This window comes from Halichoerus grypus, chromosome 15, assembly GCF_964656455.1.
Source record: "Halichoerus grypus chromosome 15, mHalGry1.hap1.1, whole genome shotgun sequence".
Classification (NCBI taxonomy): Eukaryota; Metazoa; Chordata; class Mammalia; order Carnivora; family Phocidae; genus Halichoerus; species Halichoerus grypus.
In genome coordinates this window covers 51,170,194-51,192,451 of record NC_135726.1, presented here as the reverse complement: position 1 = coordinate 51,192,451, position 22,258 = coordinate 51,170,194, and positions in this window count along the sequence as shown.

Genomic DNA, 22,258 nt, shown 5'->3' with positions numbered 1-22,258 from the left:
TATACATATTATGCATATATTATGTGTATGTCATGTATACATATTTATACATATATTTATACATATACATATGTATAAATAACATGACATATGCCATACATATATGTGTAATGTGTAATATATACATATACATATATAATATATACATGTGTTATATGTATATGTATAATACACATATATGTTCTATACATACACATATGTATATATGTTGTGTTATATGTATATGTATACACACATATACTTATGCATACATATACATACTTGTATAACATAACATGTGTATAATATATAATACGTAATTTATACTATTACATATATTACATACATATATATACTATTACATAGTATATATATACTTCCATGTGCATAGAGAAAAAATCTACCACATTTTTAATTGGGGGTCACTTTTGGGGAATGAGATAGAGAACGAAGGGAGATTTTCACCTTTGTTTCATAAAATTGTCTTTCTGGGGCGCCTGGGTGGCTCAGTCGTTGAGCGTCTGCCTTCGGCTCAGGTCATGATCCCAGGGTCCTGGGATCGAGCCCCGCATCGGGCTCCCTGCTCAGTGGGAAGCCTGCTTTTCCCTCTCCCACTCCTCCTGCTTGTATTTCCTCTCTTGCTGTGTCTCTCTGTCAAATAAATAAATAAAATCTTAAAAGAAAAAGCCAGCTGCATTTAATTAGGATTAGTTGTAAAAAAAAAAATTCTCTTTCTGGATTTTTTGATGTATAAACTTTTTATAAAAGCATACCATACACATACCACAGATCTTTAACATAAAAAGTGAGCACAAATCCCTAATTTCCAACCATACGAAGAAATAAGGTAGTGACAGCTTCCCAGAGTCTTCTCTTGCAGTCATCCCCCATGCTTCCTCTCTCATTCACCACTGTCCTGACCTCTAACACGCTCTGGAATAGTTTTGTCCAGTTCTGAACTTCATGTAAGTGTGCTCACGCAGTATGTACACTTTCATCTCTGGCCTCCTCAGCTAAACGTGATGTTTCGAAGATCCATCCACGCTGGGTGTAGCAGAAGGTCATTCCCGTTCATTGCTGTAATCTTCCATTGTGTGAATACAGCATGCTTTATTTAGCTATCCACCTATCGACTGACATTTAAGTTGTGTCTGGTTTGGGGCTGTCACAAATAATTCATCTAGGAGCACTCTCGTATGTGTCTTTTGGAGCCCATGTGCACTCAGAGACAACCAGGAGGGCAATGGAGAGATCACAGAGTATGCGTCTCTCCAATCTTAGGAGGACTTGCCAGTTTTCCTGATCCTGCGCATTTACATGCCCACTAGCAAAGCTTAAGAATTCCGGTTGTTCCATATCCCCGACTGCACTTGGTACCGTCAATAATTTTAGGGTGAACCATTTTAGCGGCTGTGTAGTTGCGTCTTACTCCGGTTATAATCTGTAGTTCCTCAGTAAGAATAAGGTTGAGAGGCACCTGGGTGGCTCCATCTGTTAGGTGTCTGACTCTGGATTTCTGCTCAAGGCATGGTCTGGGGTGGTGAGATTGAGCCCTGCATGGGGCTCCGCGCTGGGCCTGGAGCGTGCTTAGCATTCTCTCTCTCCCTCCCCCACTGCCCACCCCCACCCTGCTCGCGCACGCACGTGCTCTCTCTCCAAAGGGAAAAAAAAAAAAAAGATTGAAAACATTTTCGTGTGTGTGCCGGTCACTTGGATTTCCTCTTCTGTAGAGTGCCCATTCATTTTTTAACTGGGTTGTTTGCATTTTCAAAAGATATATCTAGGGATGACCGGGTGGCTCAGTCGGTTAAGTGTCTGCCTTTGGCTCAGGTCATGGTCCCAGGGTCCTGGGATCAAGTCCTGCGTTGGGCTCCTTGCTCAGTGGGGAGCCTGCTTCTCCCTCTGCCTGCTGCTCCCCCTGCTTGTGCGCTTGCTCTCTCTCTGACAAATAAACAAATAAAATCTTAAAAAAAAAAAGAATGAAGGAAAAATTAAAACACTCTCAGACTAAAACAAAAGCTAAGGCAGATCATTACCAGTAGACTTGCCCTACAAGAAATGCTAAAGGGAGTCTTTCAGGCTGAAAAGAAAAAAAAAAAACAACACTAGAAAATATAGCTGTAAGGGGCACCTGGGTGGCTCAGTTGGTTAAGCGACCAACTTGATTTTGGCTCAGGTCATGATCTCAGGGTGGTGAGACTGAGCCCAGCATAGGGTTCAGCATTCAGGACACAGTCTGCTTAAGATTCTCTCTCTCCCTCCTCCTTGGTCCCTCCCCCTGCCTGTGCTCTCTAAACACACAAACAAACAAATAAATAAAATCTTTTTAAAAAGTTAACTACATAGGGGCACCTGGGTGGCTCGGTCGTTGGGCGTCTGCCTTCGGCTCAGGTCATGATCCCGGGGTCCTGGGATCGGGCCCGCGTCAGGCTCCCTGCTCAGCGGGAAGCCTGCTTCTCCCTCTCCCACTCCCCCTGCTTGTGTTCCCTCTCTCACTGTGTCTCTCTCTGTCAAATAAATAAAATCTTAAAAAAAAAAAAAGTTAACTACATAGGTAAATAGAAAAGCCAGCATTATTTTCCTTTTGGTTTATAACTCCTGTTTTTTTTTTCTGTATGATAGATGCAAATGTACGAAACAATCATTACAAATTTATGTATGTAATTACAAAATTATGGGCGCCTGGGTGGCTCAGATGGTTAAGCGTCTGCCTTCGGCTCGGGTCATGATCTCAGGGTCCTGGGATCGAGTCCCGCATCGGGTTCCCTGCTCAGTGCAGAGCCTGCTTCTCCCTCTCCCTCTGCCACTCCCTCTGCTTGTGCTCTTCTGTCTATCTCTCTGTCAAATAAATAAATAAAAAATCTTAAAAAAAAATTATGTATGTAATTACAAAATTATCTATGCGAATGGACACACAATGTATGAAAATGGAATCTGTGACAATAATAATATAACCAAGAGAGATGGAATTGTATAGGAGTGGAGTGTTTGAATACAACTGAAAATAAGTTTGTATTACTAAAACTAGTCTGTTGTAAGTTTAACATGTTAACTCTAATACCAAGGTAACCATTAAGAAAACAACTTCAAAAATATACAGAAAAGGGAAGCACCTCTTTAAGACATTAGTTCAATTTTCCCCTGTCAATGCTATTTGGTCTGACTATTTGGGTTATTTCCAGGGTACTTTTTTCTTTTTCTTTTTCTTTTTTTTTTTTAAGATTTTCTTTATTTATTTGACAGAGAGAGACACAGTGAGAGAGGGAACACAAGCAGGGGGAGTAGGAGAGGGAGAAGCAGTCTTCCTGCTGAACACCCCTGTTTTTAAGATTCCTGAGCCCATCCTCAGAAAACGGACTTGGGAAAGTGGCTGCTGACAGTCACAGGACAAGGGGTTCCTAGTGGTTGGGCTTTTAACCCCTATTTGTTCTTGGTATGCCACCTTACATCCTCCCCCCAATTCTAAAAGTAACACAGGATGGGGCGCCTGGGTGGCTCAGTCGTTAAGCGTCTGCCTTCAGCTCAGGTCATGATCCCAGGGTCCTGGGATCGAGCCCCGCATCAGGGTCCCTGCTCCACGGGAAGCCTGCTTCTCCCTCTCTCGCTCCCCCTGCTTGTGTTCCCTCTCTCGCTGTGTCTCTCTCTGTCAAATAAATAAATAAAATCTTTAAAAAGAACCCCAAAAAACAAAAAACAAAAAAGAGAGTTGAGGAGGCTACACATTTGTCAGAAAAATAGATATTAAGTTTTTTTTTTTAAATTTTATTTATTTATTTGAAAGAGAGAGAATGAGAGAGAGAGAGCACGTGAGAGGGGGGAGGGTCAGAGGTTGAAGCAGACTTCCCGCCGAGCAGGGAGACCCATGCGGGACTCGATCCCGGGACTCCAGGATCATGACCTGAGCTGAAGGCAGTCGCTTAACCAACTGAGCCACCCAGGCGCCCCAGATACTAAGTTTTTAAAAGATTACAAAAAAGAAAGAAGAGCAGTGTATTTTTATTTATTTATTTTTTATTTTTTAAGATTTTATTTATTTATTTGAGAGAGAGAATGAGAGATAGCATGAGAGGGAAGAGGGTCAGAGGGAAGAGGGTCAGAGGGAGAAGCAGACCCCCCGCTGAGCAGGGAGCCCGATGCGGGACTCGATCCCGGGACTCCAGGATCATGACCTGAGCCGAAGGTAGTCGCTTAACCAACTGAGCCACCCAGGCGCCCGAGCAGTGTATTTTTAAAAAGTACAATGCATGGGGCACCTGGGTGGCTCAGTTGGTTAAGTGTCGGCCTTGGGCTTAGGTCATGATCCCAGGGTCCTGGGATCAAGCCCCGCATTGGGCTCCCTGCTCAGCTGAGAGCCTGCTTCTCCCTCTCTGCTGCTCCCCCTGCTTGTGCTCTCTCTCTGTCAAAGAAATAAATAATTTTTTTTTTAAAGATTTTATTTATTTATTTGACAGAGGGAGACAGAGCGAGAGAGGAAACACAAGCAGGGGGAGTGGGAGAGGGAGAAGCAGGCTTCCCACCGAGCAGAGAGCTGATGCGGGGCTCAATCCCAGGACCCTGGGATCATGACTTGAGCCGAAGGCAGACGCTTAACGACTGAGCCACCCAGGCACCCAATAAATAAATTCTTAAAAAAAAAAAGTTCAATGCAGCAAGAAGATACAACAATTATACAGACTTACATCAGAGCCCCCAAATATACGGAGCAAGACACAAAATACACAAACTCAAAATGGATCAAAGCCCTAAATGTAAGAGCTAAAATCATAAAACTCTTCACAGAAATCATAGGGGGAAAGTTTCATGGAGATTGGGTTTGGCAATGATGATTTCTTGGATATGACACCAAAAGCACAAGCAACAAAAGAAAGATAGATAAATTGTACTTCATCAAAATTGAGACCTCTTTTGAATTAAAAGACGCTATCAACAGAGTGAAAAGGCACCTCACAAAATGGCAGGAAAATATTTGCAAATCATACATTTGATAAAAGATTAAGATCTATAATATATGAAGAACTTCTACAGCTCTTAAATACCAATGGGTCAAAGAAGAAGTCCCAAAGGAAATTGAAGAATATGTAGAGACAAATAAATATGAAAATAAAAACACAACATACCAAAATTTATGGGATGTAGTGAAAGCAGTGTAAGGGGGAAATTTACAGCTGTCAATGCTTACATTAAAAAAGAAAAAAGGGGGGCGCCTGGGTGGCTCAGTCAGTTGGGCATGTGCCTTCAGCTCAGGTCATGATCCCAAGATCCTGGGATCGAGCCCCGCATCGGGCTCCCGGCTCAGCGGGGAGCCTGCTTCTCCTTCTACCTACCACTCCCCCTGCTTGTGTGCTCTCTTGCTCACAAACAAATAAATAAAAATCTTTAAAAAAATGGATCTCAAATTAACAACTTAACTATAACTTAAGGAACTAGACAAAGAAGAACAAACTAAATTCAAAGCTAAGAGAAGAAAATAAAAAATAAAGATTAGAGCAGAGAAAATAAAGGATAGAAAAATAAGAAAGCAAATCAATGAAACCAAAAATTGGTTCTTTGAATAGATTAACAAAATTGACACTTATCTTTATTGACTAAGAAAAAAAGAGAAAACACTGAAATCACTAAAGTCAGAAAAGACGATGGGCTATTACTACTGATTCTGCAGAAATAAAAAGACGGTAAGAGAGCACTATGAACAGTTGCACACCAACAAACTGGATAATCTAGATGAAATGGACAAATTCCTAGGAACACAAAACCTACCATGACTATCAGGAAGAAAGAGAAAACTCTAATAGACCTGTAACTAGTAAGGAGATTGAATCAGTAGTAAAAAACTTCCCAAGAAAGGAAATCCCGGGACAGATGGCTTAACTGATAAATTCTACCAAACATTAAAAGAAATAATACCAATCCTTCTTCACTCTTCCCAAAAACTGAAGAGGAGGGAAAAACTTCTTAACTTATTCTATGAGGCCAGCATTGTCCAGATACCAAAGCCAGAGAAAGAACTCTACAAGAAAAGAGATCCACAGACCAATATCCCTTGTGAATACTGATGCGTACATACAATGGAATATTCTTCAGCCTTAAAAAGGAAGGAGATTGTGGCACGTGCTACAACATGGATGGATTTTGAAAATATGCTAAATGAAATAAGCGAGGCACAAAAAAGGGCATATACTGTATGATCCTACTTATATGAGGTACCGAGAGCCGTCTAATGCATAGAGACAGAAAGTGGAATGGTGGTTTCTAGGAGCTGGGGATCAGGAGGGATGGGGAGTTGCTGTTCAATGAGTACCGAATTTCAGCACGGGACATTGAGAAAGTTCTGGGGAGGGATGGTGGTGATGGTTTCACAATTGAACTTAAATACAGTTCAAGTGGCAAATTTTATGTTACATATATTTAGCGTGGAGCCCGTCATGGGGCTTGATCTTAGGACCCTGAGATCATTACCTGAGCCGAAATCAAGAGCCAGATGCTTAACCAACTGAGCCACCCAGGCGCCCCAGCATGTGACTCTTGATCTCAGGGTGGTGAGTTCAAGCCCCACATGGGCATTGAGCCTCCTTGAAAATAAAAAAATACAACAAAACATAAAGAAAATAAAAGGAGAGAAGTTCCCATACTCGCTACAATATGGATGAAACTGAAAACATTATACTACGTGAAATGAGACAGACAAAAAAGGAAAAATAGTCTACGATTCCCCCTGTAGGAGGTATCTAGAATCAGCAAGTTTATAGACATAGAAGGTAGAATACAGGCTACCAGGGGTTGGGAGTAGGGAAAAATGGGGGCTACTGCTTAATAGTTCCAGAGTTTCTGTTTGGGACGAGAAAGCTCTGGAAATAGAGAGTGGTGATGTCTGGGCAACACTGTGAATGTACTTAATGCCGCTGGGTTGTACATTTTAAAATGATTAAAATGGTAATTTTTTATGTTATACATATCTTATCACAATTTAAAAAAATCTACGCTAATATTTCCATGATCTTGGTCACATGGGGACCTGTTTACCTTAACCTATTATTTCTTTTGGTTTCAGTCATGATTTTTCGTCTAATATTCCTGATATTGCTGAGATTTTAGTACTACCCAAAGCTTGGATGTTTAGTATAAAGAAAGGTATTGCGAATTTGAGGCTCTGGGCTATATGGGAAGATGACAGGGGGTTTTTGTGGGGTTTTGGTGTGCGCCTGTGTGTGTTTGGTTTCTTCCAGGCAGCTAAACTAGGGGGCGCTAAAATATCGTATCACCTTAATCCTCGCAGGGATGGAGATCGTTTGAAACCCGGCTTCAGTTCCTGTGAAACCTAATGTATTCCCGCTTTGCCCTAACTCCGGGATTAGCGCTCTTCAGGGTCCCAACCAAAGCCTTGGGTATTTTCCAAAGCTTTGAACTACATTATTTGTTGCAGCACCAACAGTATGTTGAAAGCCCTGGTTAGCTTCCTAAACTCTCAGCCACCTTGAAGGGAAATGTTGCTCCAAATGTCAGATTTGCCTTTCTTGGATTCTTTCCTCCCTCAGATCTTGGTGCTGCGATTCTTCATTGCCTTTGTAGTTCTATGATGTCTTCAGTGTTGTTTTCTTTTTTTAATACCTCTTTAAAGATCATTATTTTGTAGTTTATTTATTTATTTATTTTAAGTAATCTCTACACCCAATGTGGGGCTTGAACTCTTGATCCCGAGATCAAAAGTCACACGCTCTACCAGGTGTGTGAGGTAGCCAGGTGCCCTCAGACAGTTATTTTTAAAATATTTTATCCAGGGGCACCTGGGTGGCACAGTTGGTTGAATGGCCAGCTCTTAGTTTTGGCTCAGGTTGTGATCTCAGGGTCTTGGGATCGAGTCCTGCTATGGGCTCTGTGCACAGTGCAGAGTCTGCTTGAGATTCTCTCTCCCTCTCTCTGCCCCTCCCATTCGTGCTCTTTCACTCTCTAAAATAAATAAATAAATCTTTTTAAAAAATAAAATAGTTTATCCAGCTTTCCTAATTGTTCTCATTTGCATGGTTAATCTCAAACAACTTCCACTAATTCCAGAAGGAGAATACACAGCTAGCCTCTTTCTAAATTTTATAAAATGAGGGTATGCATTACATTTGAAATAATATTTAAAATTAAAAATTTTAAAACCATGTTGATCTTCTGTTTGGTCTATGTGTGATAATAATAGCCAATACTTACAGAGCATACAACTTAGGTTTATGTGCATTATTTCATTCCATTGTCAAGACAGCAAAAAGATTTATTCCCATTTTATAGCTATGAAACTGAGGCTAAGAGAAATGAAGTCATTTACCAAAGTCACATAACTGATAGAAAACAAGGCTGAACGCAGCAACTTCTTCCTAGAAACATCACCAAAGGCAAGGGAAGCAAGGGCAAAAATGAACTATTGGGACTTCATCAAGATAAAAAGCTTTTGCACAGCAAAAGAAACAGTCAACAAAACCAAAAGACAACCGACAGAATGGGAGAAGATATTTGCAAATGACATATTGGATAAAGGGCTAGTATCCAAAATCTATAAAGAACTTATCAAACTCAACACCCAAAGAACAAAGAATCCAATCAAGAAATGGGCAGAAAACATGAACAGACATTTTTCCAAAGAAGACATCCAGATGGCCAACAGACACATGAAAAAGTGCTCAACATCGCTCAGCATCAGGGAAATCCAAATCAAAACCTCAATGAGATACCACCTCACACCAGTCAGAATGGCTAAAATTAACAAGTCAGGAAATGACAGATGTTGGCGGGGATGTGGAGAAAGGGGAACCCTCCTACACTGTTGGTGGGAATGCAAGCTGGTGCAGCCACTCTGGAAAACAGTATGGAGCTCAAAACGTTGAAAACAGAGCTACCGTACGATCCAGTAATTGCACTACTGGGTATTTACCCCAAAGATACAAATGTAGGGATCCGAACGCGTACGTGCACCCCGATGTTTATAGCAGCAATGTCCACAATAGCCAAACTGTGGAAAGAGCCAAGATGTCCATCGACAGATGAATGGATAAAGAAGATGTGGTATATATATATACAATGGAATATTATGCAGCCATCAAAAGGAATGAGATCTTGCCATTTGCAATGACATGGATGGAACTGGAGGGTATTATGCTGAGTGAAATAAGTCAAACAGAGAAAGACATGTATCATATGACTCACTGATAGGAGGAATTCTTAATCTCAGGAAACAAACTGAGGGTTGCTGGAGTGGTGGGGGATGGGAGGGATAGGGTGACTGGGTGATGGACACTGGGGAGGGTATGTGCTCTGGTAAGTGCGGTGAATTGTGCAAGACTGTTGAATCTCAGATCTGTACCTCTGAAACAAATAATGCAATATATGTTAAGAAAAAAAAAAGAAGAAGATAGCAGGAGGGGAAGGATGAAGGGGGGGAAATCGGAGGGGGAGACGAACCATGAGAGACGATGGACTCTGAAAAACAAACTGAGGGTTCTAGAAGGGAGGGGCGTGGGAGGATGGGTTAGCCTGGTGATGGGTATTAGGGAGGGCACGTTCTGCATGGAGCACTGGGTGTTATGCACAAACAATGAATCATGGAACACTACATCTAAAACTAATGATGTAATGTATGGTGATTAACATAACAATTACAAAATTAAAAAAAAAAAGAAAGAAAACAAGGCTGAAGTATCTCCACCCATACATCCTTTATTAGGAGGCTACTAGAGGATATGCTCCAACAAAATGAGGGCATAAACCAAAAAATGCTGTGATGTTTCATATGACACATGAAAACAGGGGCTTCCTAGGAAAAAGAGAAAGGGAGGTCCCAGGATTTGCAGTACAGAGGGTAACCAGTTCAGACAGAAGCAGGACAGAAGGCACCTGGCTGGCTCAGTCAGAAGATGTGACTCTTGATCTCAGGGCTGTGAGTTCAAGCCCCATGTTGGGCGTAGAGATTACTTAAAAATAAATAAACTTTTGGAGTGCCTGAGGCTCAGTTGGTTAGGCATCTGACTCTTGATTTCAGCTCAGGTCATGATTTCAGGGTCATGGGATTGAGCCCCACGACAAGCTCCCAACTCAGCATGGAGTTTGCTTGGGATTCTCCCTCTCCCTCTCCCTCTGCCCTTCCCCTTGCTCCCCCCCTCAAAGAAACAAATAAAACCTTTAAAAATAAATAAGCTTTAAAACTCAACAAATAAAAACAAGTTTCTCTAGTGCAACTGTATGATTCAGTTTACAACAATAATATTTTGTTTAAAAAAAACGATGAAATTCCTTGAACTTTTATATATATTTGGATTACAGTTTGGAGTTGAAGTAGCAGTAAATAGCTAGCAACCCAAGCAGATGAAAACTCAAGGCAATGACTAACTCCAGGGAGAATAAAAGTTGTTAAAGAAAGGAAAAGACCATCATAGTCCACGACATGACTTGGCCGTGGACAGTGTTTTCATATGCACAGTGATGGGATGTAGCCACAGCCATGAAATACACTGGGGGATGGGAAGCCGGGGAGGGTGCATGTTTGCAATGTGGGCACAGCTGTCTGTGAACAGGAAATAATCCTTATCTTCCACTGTGGGTAATCACTAATGCGGTTAAAACTGACAAATCAAGATGTATACTATAAACATACTAGTTAAAAGTATGAGTTATATATGTTTTTTTTACAAGTTGAGAGTAGTAGCTTCTAGGGCAGTGGTTCTAGACCAGCTGTGATTTTGCTCCCCAGTGGATATTTGGAAACACGTGAAGACATTTTTGGTTATCACAGCTGGAAGGTGGGTGCTACAGGCATCTAGTGGGTTGAGGCCAGGGATCCTACAATGCACAGACAGCCCCCAGAACGGAATTAGTGGCCCAAAATGTCAGTGGGGCAGATGTTGAGACACCCTGCTCTCCGGAACAGGAAATGAGAAAGGGGAATGCTGTGTTCCTTAACAACCCTTGGAACTATTTGACTCTTTATAATTTTGATTTAATAAAACAACAAGGGGCGCCTGGGTGGCTCAGTCGTTAAGCGTCTGCCTTCGGCTCAGGTCATGATCCCAGGGTCCTGGGATCGAGCCCCGCATCGGGCTCCCTGCTCCGCGGGAAGCCTGCTTCTCCTTCTCCCTCTCCCCCCGCTTGTGCTCCCTCTCTCGCTGTGTCTCTCTCTGTCAAATAAATAATTAAAATCTTTAAAAAAAAATAATAAAACAACAAAACTAGTGGTGCCTGGCTGGCTCAGTCAGTATGGGGGATATGTGTATAGGTGGTTAGGAGAAAAGAAGCCAATCAAGAATGATCCCAAATAAAAATCTAGAAAATCACATACTCCAAATGTCAGGTACTGGTTTTCCCATGGGGGTCATCCCCCTTCAAAGTTAGCACCAAGGAATATAAAAGGGCGGAGCCAGACGCAGCTTGAACAGTTGTACCGGTTGGGCACTGCACAAGGGCGCCCCATGGAAAGCGACTTCCTCCGCGTCCTGGACATCACACATTTGTAGCTTTTTAAAACAATTTTCCAAAAAGAAAAAAAAAAAAAATTCCAGCGGAAGGCAATAGAGTACCTGGTTCTAACAAAGCTAGCGGACTGCGTGGGTTTTCCAACAGAGGGCAGCAGTGTGAGCAAGAGGAGCTGGGCACTCGCTTTGGCGGCCTCACACTGGAGCAGTTTTTCAAGCCGGGTGCACACTGCATTGTTCACTGAGCGAAAGGGGACAAACAGTTTGCGTCACTCCAACAGTCTCAGGGAGACCAGGTGGGGGCAGAGGGAAGGCGACCACAAGAGGGCTCCGGGTCAGGGTGACAAGGAGGCAGTTTAGGGCAGGGCCCCTCGAACGGGCATGGAGACATACCCAGTTCTCTAATCTCCAGGTCCTTCAGTCCTGCCTCAGGGGCTCCATAGATCTCCAAGCCCCGGATGAAGTCGGCCTGGAGGATGGATCCTGCCATGAAGCCCCTCTGGGAAGGGGGCAGTGGGAGCCAGGCCCTTCACTGGAATCCAGTACCACCCCGGTGTCCATCCCACCCCATTCCCGGTTCAACCCCACCCCTCATCCCCCTACCCGCCGCTCCATCCCCCTACCGCCCCCCCACCTTCCCCCCTTCTTCCCTGGCCCAGGTGCAGCGGGAACCTCCTCTCCACGCTTCTGCCATAGCCACGCCCCCTGGCCACGCCCCCACATAGCCCCACCCTGTCCCCCAAACTTTCCCAGCCCCTCTGGCTCTCGCACCTGTCGCCTCTGCCCCGTGCTCCGCAACTCACTCAGGTTTCTACTGATGAGGCCGATGTGCAGCTCTCATTCATTCATTTATTCACTAATTCCACTAATTCACTGTGCTGAGTATTGCACAGTGTCCTAGGTGCTGTGGATGCGGAGGTGAACAAAAACAGAAAAGCGAACATCTGCCCGCAGGAAGCGTTCTGGGGAAGAGTATTCCAGGAAGACGGAACAGCAAGTGCAAAGGCCCTGGTACAAAGGCTGGCGGTTTACGGAACAGCATGGAGTCCAGCGTGCAGGGCGCAATGCTCCTGGTTGTATGGCAGCTCAGCCAGGTGGGCAAGGGACCAGTTCGTGGGGCCTCGAATGACCCAGGAGGGGCTTTGGCTTTTATTCTGTGATATAAGAATCCAATAATTTGTGTTCCTTCCTTCGTACATTTATTCCAAATGCACCTGCTCTTTGCTGGGTAGTGCTAGGAACACAAGGTGCCCACAGCAGACCCAGTCTCTTCTCCTCCCCTTCACCCTCCACTCAGCAGCCAGAGGGCTCTTTCCAAAGCACAAATATGCCCCCCGCCTCTCCTCTCCTGCTCAGAGCCTGCCTTGACTCCCCAGGACCCTTGGGACAAAACCATGCTCCTTACCCCGGCCCCGAGTGGCCTGGCTCCTGCCCGAGTCTTCAGCTGTAACTCCGGGCCTCTCCTAGAGCAGACAGCTCATCTAGCCCCAAAAGCAACCCCTGAATTTTCCTGCCTCTGGGCCTTTGCTTGTATTGCCCCTTCTGCCCTGAACACCCTTCCCCTCGAAACAGACTCTGACTCTCTTGACTGACATGTCTGAGGGTGACAGATTATGTGGGACTGAGTGTCCATCAGCTTCGGAGGGAGGCTGGAGACAAACATCTCAATGGCTTCGTGCACTTGAGGGGTCGATGCTGTGTGATGGTGTGAAGGGCATTCATTCATTCAACAAACACTTGCCCAGCATCTTTGTGCCTGGCCCTGGGCTAGGGGGCAGTGGTTGGACAGACATCTTCTGCACTCACCTTGGCTGCTGGTGGGGTCTGCTCTGACAGCACCAGTTACAAGAGTTTGGCCAACACACACTTTGTCAGAAAAACCTGACCTACAGATTTTCTGCTCAGGCCGAGTAAAAGCCACAGCACTTACGATGGCCTCCCACGTGACCTGGTTCCTCATTTCCTGTTTACAAATGCTGTTTTTTCCCCCACTGTTCTCAGTGTTTATTATTTTTAGTGTAAATATACACAACATAAAATTTACCATTTTAACTCTATTTAGGGGTATGATTCAGTGCCATTAATATATTCAGTGTTGTGTAACCACCACTATTCGGTTCCAGAAATATTCCATTGTCCCCAACCAAAACTCTGGGCCCATTAAACAATAATTCCCCATTCTTCCTTCCCCCAGCCCCTGATAACCCCTATTCTACCTTCTGTCTCAATGAATTCGTGGATTCTAGATGCCTCACGTAAGAGAAATCATACATATCTGTCCTTTTTTTTTTTTAAGATTTTATTTATTTGACAGAGAGACACAGCGAGAGAGGCAACACAAGCAGGGGGAGAGGGAGAGGGAGAAGCAGGCTTCCCGCTGAGCAGGAAGCCCGATGTGGGGCTCAATCCCAGGACCCTGGGATCATGACCTGAGCTGACGTGGGGCTCGATCCCAGGACCCCGGGATCATGACCTGAGCCAAAGGCAGATGCTTAACGACTGAGCCACCCAGGTGCCCCCATACATATCTGTCCTTTAACGTCTGGCTTATTCACTGAGCATAGTGCTCTCACTTGTTCCTGTTGCGGTATGTTCCAGAATTTCATTCCCTTTTAAGGCTGAATATGATTTCCTTGTATGGCTCAACCCCATTTTGTTTATCTGTTCATCTGTTGCTGGACATTGGGTTGTTTTCACCTTTTGGCCACTGTGACCAATGCTACTATGAACATTCGTGGGCAAATATCTGTTTGAGCCCCTGCTTTCAATTCTTCTGAGTCATAACCTAGAACGGAGTTGCTAGACCATTTGGTCGTTTTATATTTAACTTTTTGAGGAACCCGCATACTGTTCTCCACAGTGGCTGCACCATTTTACATTCCCACCACAATGCGTGAGGGGTGCAATTTCTCTGCATCCTTGCCAACATTTGTTATCTTCTGGTGTTGTTTTTTGTAACAGCCATCCTACTGGGTGTGAAGTGGCATCCCACTGTGCTTTTTTTTTTTAAGATTTTATTTTTAGGTAATCTCTCCACCCAATGCAGGGCTCGAACTCAGGACCTCAAGATCAAGAGTCATGAGCTCCACTGACTGAGCCAGCCAGGCGCCCCTCCCACTATGCTTTTGATTTGCATTTCCCTAATGCACATGTTTTTGTGGGCTTATTGGCCATTTGTAGATCTTCTTTGGAGAAATGTCTATTCAAGTCTTTTGCCAATATTTGACTTGGATTGTTTTTTGTTGTTGGGTTGTAGGAGTTCTTTATATATTCTGGATACTAATCCCTTACTATAAATATGATTTGTGAATACTTTCTTCCATTCTGTGGATTGCCTTTTCACTCTGTTGACAGTGTCCTTTGATGCACAAAAGTTTTTAATTTTGATAAAGGCCAACTTATCTATTTTTTACCTGTGCTTTTGGTGTCCTATCTGTGAAATCCTTGTAAAATCCAATGTCATGAAGATCTCCCCCCATGTTTTTTTTTTTTCCTAAGTTTTTTTTTTCTTTTAAGATTTTATTTATTTATTTGGCAGAAAGAGACACAGCGAGAGAGGGAACACAAGCAGGGGAAGTGGGGGAGGGAGAAGCAGGCTTCTCATGGAGCAGGAAGCCCAATGCGGGGCTCGATCCCAGGACCCTGGGATCACGACCTGAGCCAGAGGCAGACGCCTACTGACTGAGCCACCCAGGCGCCCCTTCTAATAATTTTTTTTAAAACTATGATTTTTCTCACATCTTCACAATGATTCATCTAAGAGTTGTGTGGCTTTAGCTCGCACATTAGGTCTTTGACTTGTTTTAACTTTTGTATGTGGTAGAAGGTAAGGGACCAACCGCCCCCTTTTTTTTTTTGCATGTGACTATCCAGTGTTCCCAGCCCATTTGCTGAAAAGACCATCCTTTCTCTATTGAATGCTCTTGGCACTCCTATCAAAAATAATTGACCTTTTTTTTTTTTTAAATAATTGACCATTTAAAAAAACAGACATTTTTTTCCCTGATACTCCCATGCATGTGAAATTAAAAATTAATAAATTTTGGGGATGCCCGAGTGGCTCAGTCCTTTAAGCATCAGACTCTTGGTTTCAGCTCAGGTCATGATCTCATGGGTCGTGAGATGGAGCCCTGCACCAGGCTCCACACTCAGCAGGGAGTCTGCTTGAAGATTCTCTCTTGGCCCCGCCCTCCACACATGTGCTCTCGCTCTCTCTCTAAAATAAATGAAGAAATCTTAAAAAATAAAAATTAATAAATTTGTACACCTTTTCTCCTGTTAATCTGCCCCCTGTCAGCTTATTTGTAGACCCAGCCATTGAACGTAGGAGGGTAGAAGGAAAGTCTTCTCTCTCCTATCGCTTCTGGCCACGGTAATGGGGTATCATTAGCTGGAACCTTCTGCTCACTCCAGAGGCTGCAGCTGAGAGTCCCCGGGGCCTGGCAAGGCAGAAAAGGTAAGGATTCTTCTTGGTCTCCTGGATCTCTGCACGGGGTCCGATCAAGCCAAGTCATACAAAGCTCTGCCGTGTCTTCCCTTCCGAAATTGCCAGTAGCTGAGAAAACATTTGTGTCAACCAGTGCTTTGGGTGGGGCGACCCTTGTGATTTTTGTTGGAGAGCTCTTGCTTGTACCCGATCCTTTCCCTTCCAGAGATGGTCATAGTGTTCCTCTGCATCTGTCTCTCATGCCCTTGGTCATAGGGAAAATCACAGAGTAGGACAAAGGCATGGGTCCTACCAGCCTGGTGCTCAAGCTGGCTTCACAGCCCGGCGAGTCCGCAGTTCTCGCCAGCCTGGCATCTACCCGGACACACTTTGCTGTGGGTCGCCAATAAAAAAAACCAAACCAGGTGAGATGCTCTTCTCACCTCCTGTCCTGCCCTCAGAGCTGGGCTCTAACCCCTGGGAATGCTCCCTCTGGTTTCCGCTGGTGCAGGTTGTCTGCTTGCATCGAGTGGCTAGCTGGCAGGCTAGGGACCCAAGATGCCAAGTGACACACAGCATTTCAGACAGCGCCCCTCAGGGGACTTCGTCTTAATAAGGGGTTCCGGTCCCCAAGGGGCTGTGCCGTCTCTACTCTCATTGTCCTGTCAGTGCTGGGAAAGTCCCATCCCGGTATCAGCTGCCTATTGTCGCAGATCATTGGATCTGTGACTGCAGGTGTCTCATTTTTGTGGGAGACTGAAGACACGAATAAATGCAATTTTTTTTTTTTTTTACCACCTGTGGCAATGGCGGTCTTTGCTTTCTTGGCGATCTTCCGGAGTGGCCTTTGGGATCTTGGCGGCTACATCTCCTGCACCCATCCTGGGGATGCCTCTCGTATCCCTGCTAAACATTCATTCGAACTCAGGAAAGTTAACTCGGGGTCTTTCCATGGAAGGACTTACGGGGTTGAGTTGCTATCAGACCAGGTGTACCTTTGATGAGCCTACTTGTCAACAGCCAGAGAGGGATCCTTTGATTTGGAAAAACTTGTACACTGGAAAAAGATTTTGGAGAGCGTTCATCCTCAACGAATGTCTCAACGAATGTCTTATTAGTACCTTTAAAGAGAAAACCACAGGCCCATCGTGGAGCTGCTTGAGGCCCCCCAACATCAGTAAATCAAGATTTAATACTTAACCTAACTGCAGTTTGAACCCCCTCAGGAATGTAGCCTTAACCAGCCCCAAGAGGGGCTGGAGGCAATCCCCTGAGACACCTGCCCCCTTGGGAGGATGACCTTGACTGAGTGGAGCCTTCTAGTAAATCCTTCCTTCCTCTTTCTCCCCGCCTTCCTCCTCCTCTTCTTTTTCTCCTCCTTTTTCTTCTTCTCTTTCTCCTTTTTCTTTTTCTCCCCCTCCTTCTCCCTCTTCTTATTATTTTATGCCTTCTCCCTGCCTTTATAAACCTTTCCTTTCCTTTAGCTCAGTGGAGCTCCCCTCTGCTTGCTGGATGGGATGCTGCCTGATTCACGAAGCATTTAATAAAGGCAATTAGACCCCCAAGTTTACTCAGTTGAATTTTTTAAAAAGATTTTATTTATTTATTCATGAGAGACAGAGAGAGAGAGAGAGAGAGAGGCAGAGGCAGAGAGAGAAGCAGGGGAGCCCGATGCAGGACTCGATCCCAGGATCCCGGGATCATGACCTGAGCCGAAGGCAGACGCTTAACCGACTGAGCCACTCAGGCATCCCGAATTTTGTTTTTCAACAGTACCTAAGATCGAACTGAAAGGACAAAAAGAGCTTGGGGCTAGCCTTAGGGGCTCGCTTAAATAACAGAAACCAGAGTTAGAATAAAAATTAAAATCCTCATTCACGGGGCGCCTGGGTGGCTCAGTTGGTTAAGCGACTGCCTTCGGCTCAGGTCATGATCCTGGAGTCCCTGGATCGAGTCCCGCATCGGGCTCCCTGCTCGGCAGGGAGCCTGCTTCTCCCTCTGACCCTCCCCCATCTCATGTGCTCTCTCTCTCTCTCTCATTCTCTCTGTCTCAAATAAATAAATAAAATCTTTAAAAAAAAGAAAAATCCTCATTCACAGTAAATTCCCCTTCTCCGTCCTCTTTATGCCCCTTTACCCCCAATGCCCTGTCCCTGGGCCTCTGATCTAACCCCAGCCTCCTCCAAATTTTGGCCTCACCTCCTCAGCAAGTTCCTTTAATCCCTAAAACTCCTCTGACTTACCCAGAAAAATCCCTCAAACATCCAGCTGCCAGCATGAACTTTCCTTTCCCTGCAAGAATTCCAGAAAGCGCTCTGGCCTGATGCCTGGGCCCAGGGGACACAGGTTACTTCCGAAAGTGCTGACGGAAAGGAAGATAGTTTGGCAGAGGCCCTGGGGACAAGGTCCCTGCTGCCCCCTGCCGACTCCTCCTACCGCCCAGGGCTCCGTAATGGAAACCCATCTGCTTCAGGCCTTCCCATGCAATGCCCTTCTGGAATGCATCCTGGACCCCCACAGAACAGAGCTTCTAGCCCCTGGCCAGCTGCAGGGCCTTTTAAACTACAAAGCCCCTTTCTTCCTCTGTCAGAAGATGCCACCTAACTTAGAGACATGCTGGAGAGATTAGTGGTCATTTGTCACCCGCTCTTCGGGAGCTTGACTGGCTTTTAAGGGGTGTCCTTCCCACCCATGATTAGACTGTAGTTAAAGGCCAAGGCCTCCGGGAGAAAAATGCCCCACCCTGGGGAAACAGAGCCAGAACCCCTCCCAACCCTCCTCCAGATGACCAGGAAGTGACACAGGAGGGTGCCCTGGTCAAGGCCCGACAGGACGGATTCTAGAAGCCTTTCCCCCCAAGGTGAACCTGGCCGGGGGTTCGGTCGTGCCCCCACAGGCCTTTGCGGATGTTGCACAGGGTTCTCAGAAACACCGCATCACACTCAGAAGGCCCACAACACAGACACCTCGTTTCCGCTTTAAGTGGAAATCTCCCCCCTGTTATAAGGAGGCAAATCCAAAATAGTGTGGTTGGCCGGGCTGGACCATCTCTCAGCGCTGTCATAGACACTGCTTCTCGATTGTTCGAAAACAACTTGCAGGGGGAGCAGGAGGAAAAAGGAATTAAAGTCAGCGGTCCCGGCCTGGCAGGTTGAGTCCTTAGAAAAACAGAAGTTGGCCCCAGGAGCGACTCAAAGTCCACCTGTTTCTCTTGCCAACCGCAGAGCTTCACCCACTTGGGTCAAGACCATTGCGGATACTGCAAGAAGCCAAGGTTAAGGGGCGCCTGGGTGGCTCAGTGGGTTAAGCGTCTGCCTTCGGCTCAGGTCATGATCCCGGGGTCCTGGGATCGAGCCCCGCATCGGGCTGTCTGCTCAGCTGGGAGCCTGCCTCTCCCTCTGCCTCTGCCCCTCCCCCTGCTCATGCTCTCTCCTCTCTTATTCTTGGCCAAGGCCAAGGCGCTAGGCAAACAACTGTCCTGTACCCAAAACAAAGGGAAGCTTAACTATCTCCAGAGACCCCAGCACCCTCGGAAGGTCCGTTCTCCCCCTTCCGTGGGGCAAATACAGTCACACCCCGGCCCCCGCTACTTAGAGGATGGAAACTGGTGCAACTTTGCCTACTGCTGGCCCGGGGCACTCACCTCTGGCCTCCACCTCGAATGCCACCCAGGCTGGCACAGTCTCCGGACAACCCTTTGCATTGCCTCCCTCAGGCCCCCTGAGACCCTCAGGCCCTCGTTACCCCCACCAGGCCTTGGTGGGTTTTCCGTCTCCTCAGCCCACAAATCATCGTCCAGGTAGAGATGTGGTCTGTAAATGCAATCCCACCACACAGTGCGATAAATAGAGTGTCTTCTGCGTCCCTGCCCTCAGACCGAACCTCCAACCTCCTACTCGCCCTGACAGAGACAGATGTAAATCCCTCTGAGGAGGACTCGGCCTTAAAATAGGTCCCAATTTGGGGCGCCTAGCTGGCTCAGTCAGTGGAGCATGTGACTCTTGATCTCGGAGTTGTGAGTTCGAGCCCCAAGTTGGGGGTAGAGAGGACTTAAAAATGAAATCTTGGGGGGAAAAAAGGTCCCGATTAGTCTTTGGGCCTCATATACAAACAGAGTTGGATTACTACTATGCAGAACCCGGGTGCATTGCCTGGAAAAGGAATAAAGCTTCCTCATGGGGGACCATCTCCCACCTCCCTCTCCCTCCCCTCCTCTTCTCCCCCTTCCGCCTCACCCTCTCCCCCACAATGTGTGCAGAACAAGGAATTGAACCCACAAAGACTCTATTATAGCAGGATGTCCTGATCTTTACTTCCTCACCTGGCGATACCCCAATCTCGCCTATAAAAAAGGAAGGGAAGTCTGGTCCAGGAGAGAATCAAATCTACCAGTTTGTATAAGACTGAAGAGTCAGGAATGGGCACAGTTCCGGCGACCCTGAGGGCCCTACCGTCATCACCGGGATCCCCGCTGGTGCAGCCTGGTGCGTAGGAAGGGACCTCTGCTCAGCTCTCTTCCCAGCCCACTGCCTCCTGACTCGAGAGTTCTCTTTGCGTCCACGTTTAGGGGGAGATGCTGAACAAGGACTCGCATACCTCGGGGGTGCTGTGAGCGTCCCCCCGTATTTTCCCAATTCTTTAAAGCTGCCTTAGACTTAGTAGCCTTTACCCCAGCCTTTACCTCCCTTGTTCAATATATATATACATTTTTGAAAGACTTTACTTATTTTAGAGATAGGGAGAGAGGGGATGGGGGAGGAGCAGAGGGAAAGGGACAAGGAGACTCCGTGCTGAGCTCCGGATGCGGGGCTCGATCCCACCACCCTGAGATCAGAGCCGGAGCAGAAATTAAGAACTAGACGCTCAACCGACTGAGCCCCCCCCTTGTTCCACACATGGATGACCTCGTGCTCTGAAATCAGACTAGGCGGGCTGACCTTGGACTCCCCTGTCCTCCTTGAGGCACTAGCTGAACGAGGCCATGACGCCTCCAGACCTAAGCTTCAGTGGGTGCAAACCGCTCTCACCTGCTCAGGCCCCGAGATGTCTCGGGGCGCTCGAAAACTCACCCCCAAATCCTGTCCATCCTTCTCCCCAAACCCAAACAGCGGCTTTGTGACTCTCCAGGGGCAGCTGGAGACTGCCGCCCACGGCTGGCTCCTTTTGCTGCCCCTGCCCAACCCTTATGTGCTCTCCTCCCAGATGCTACTCACAGCCAGTTCTGGGTCCTTGGGGGCAGGGACCGCCTTTGAAACTTGAAAATGAGCCTCGCCGGCAGCCCCGGCTCAGCCCCGGCTCTCAGCCTCCCTGACTGAGACAGACCTTTTCCCCTACGCTACCGGGAGGACGGTGGGAGGGCGGCGGGCGCTCTAGGACAAGCTTCTGCCTCCCGGGTGCGTCCTGGAGCCCACTTCTCGTGTCGGTTAGACCCGGTCCATCAGGCACGGCCCGGGTCTGCCAGCAGTGGTGGGAGCAGCCGCCCTAACTCCCGAGGCTGCACCTGCCCTGATTCAAGTTCACAGGACATGGCGCCCTCTACTCGGCTGTGACCCACCCTCCATCATCTTCCGCGGCTGTCACACTGACACCCGGCCCTCTCCCATCCTCCCGGCTGGGGGTCCCTGCTCCGCCCACGACTGCAATGGTACACAGGGTCTCCGGGCCACCAGCGGGCCTCTTAGCCCCCTGCAGACAACCCAGACTTGCTTCTATTTTGTGACGGCTCCTGCAGACGAAACTGGCAGGGAACCAGAGCCGGGCCCCGCACAGTTTCCCCGCACGAAGCCCCGGAAACATACCTAAGCGGCAAAGGAGAAAACTGCCACCATCCACACCAATTCCGGCTGTGCTTTCCGAGTCTGCCGTGCTGCTGACACATCTAGAAATCCCGCAGATGCTTTTTTTTTTTTTTTTTTTTTTTAAGATTTCACTTCTTTGAGAGTGAGTGCGCATGAGCGGGGGTGTGGGGGGGAGCAGCGGAGGGAGAGGGAGAAGCAGGCTTCCCGCGGAGCAGGGAGCCCAATGCGGGGCTCGATCCCAGGACCCTGGGATCATGACCTGAGCCGAAGGCAGACGCTTAACCGACTGAGCCACCCAGGCGCCCCAATCCTGCAGATTCCTAACCTCTGCTGGGACTCCTACTGCCAGTGGGAATAGCAACGCTGCCCCAGTGCCGGCTATTCCTCTTCCTGCTAAAACTGCGACTGTGCACCGGGGAGTCCGGACTGAGGACGCTGACCCTGTATGTTTAGGGAAGGACAGAGTCGACAAGGCGGCCAAACACACAGCCTGAAAGGGATCCCTCGTCCTCTCTCCACCGTGTGTATAAATCTGCCTTCGTCCCTGATCGATGTGATTAGCTAGTCAGGCAAATGCTGTGCAATCTGAACAAGACAAATGGACACCAAAGGGT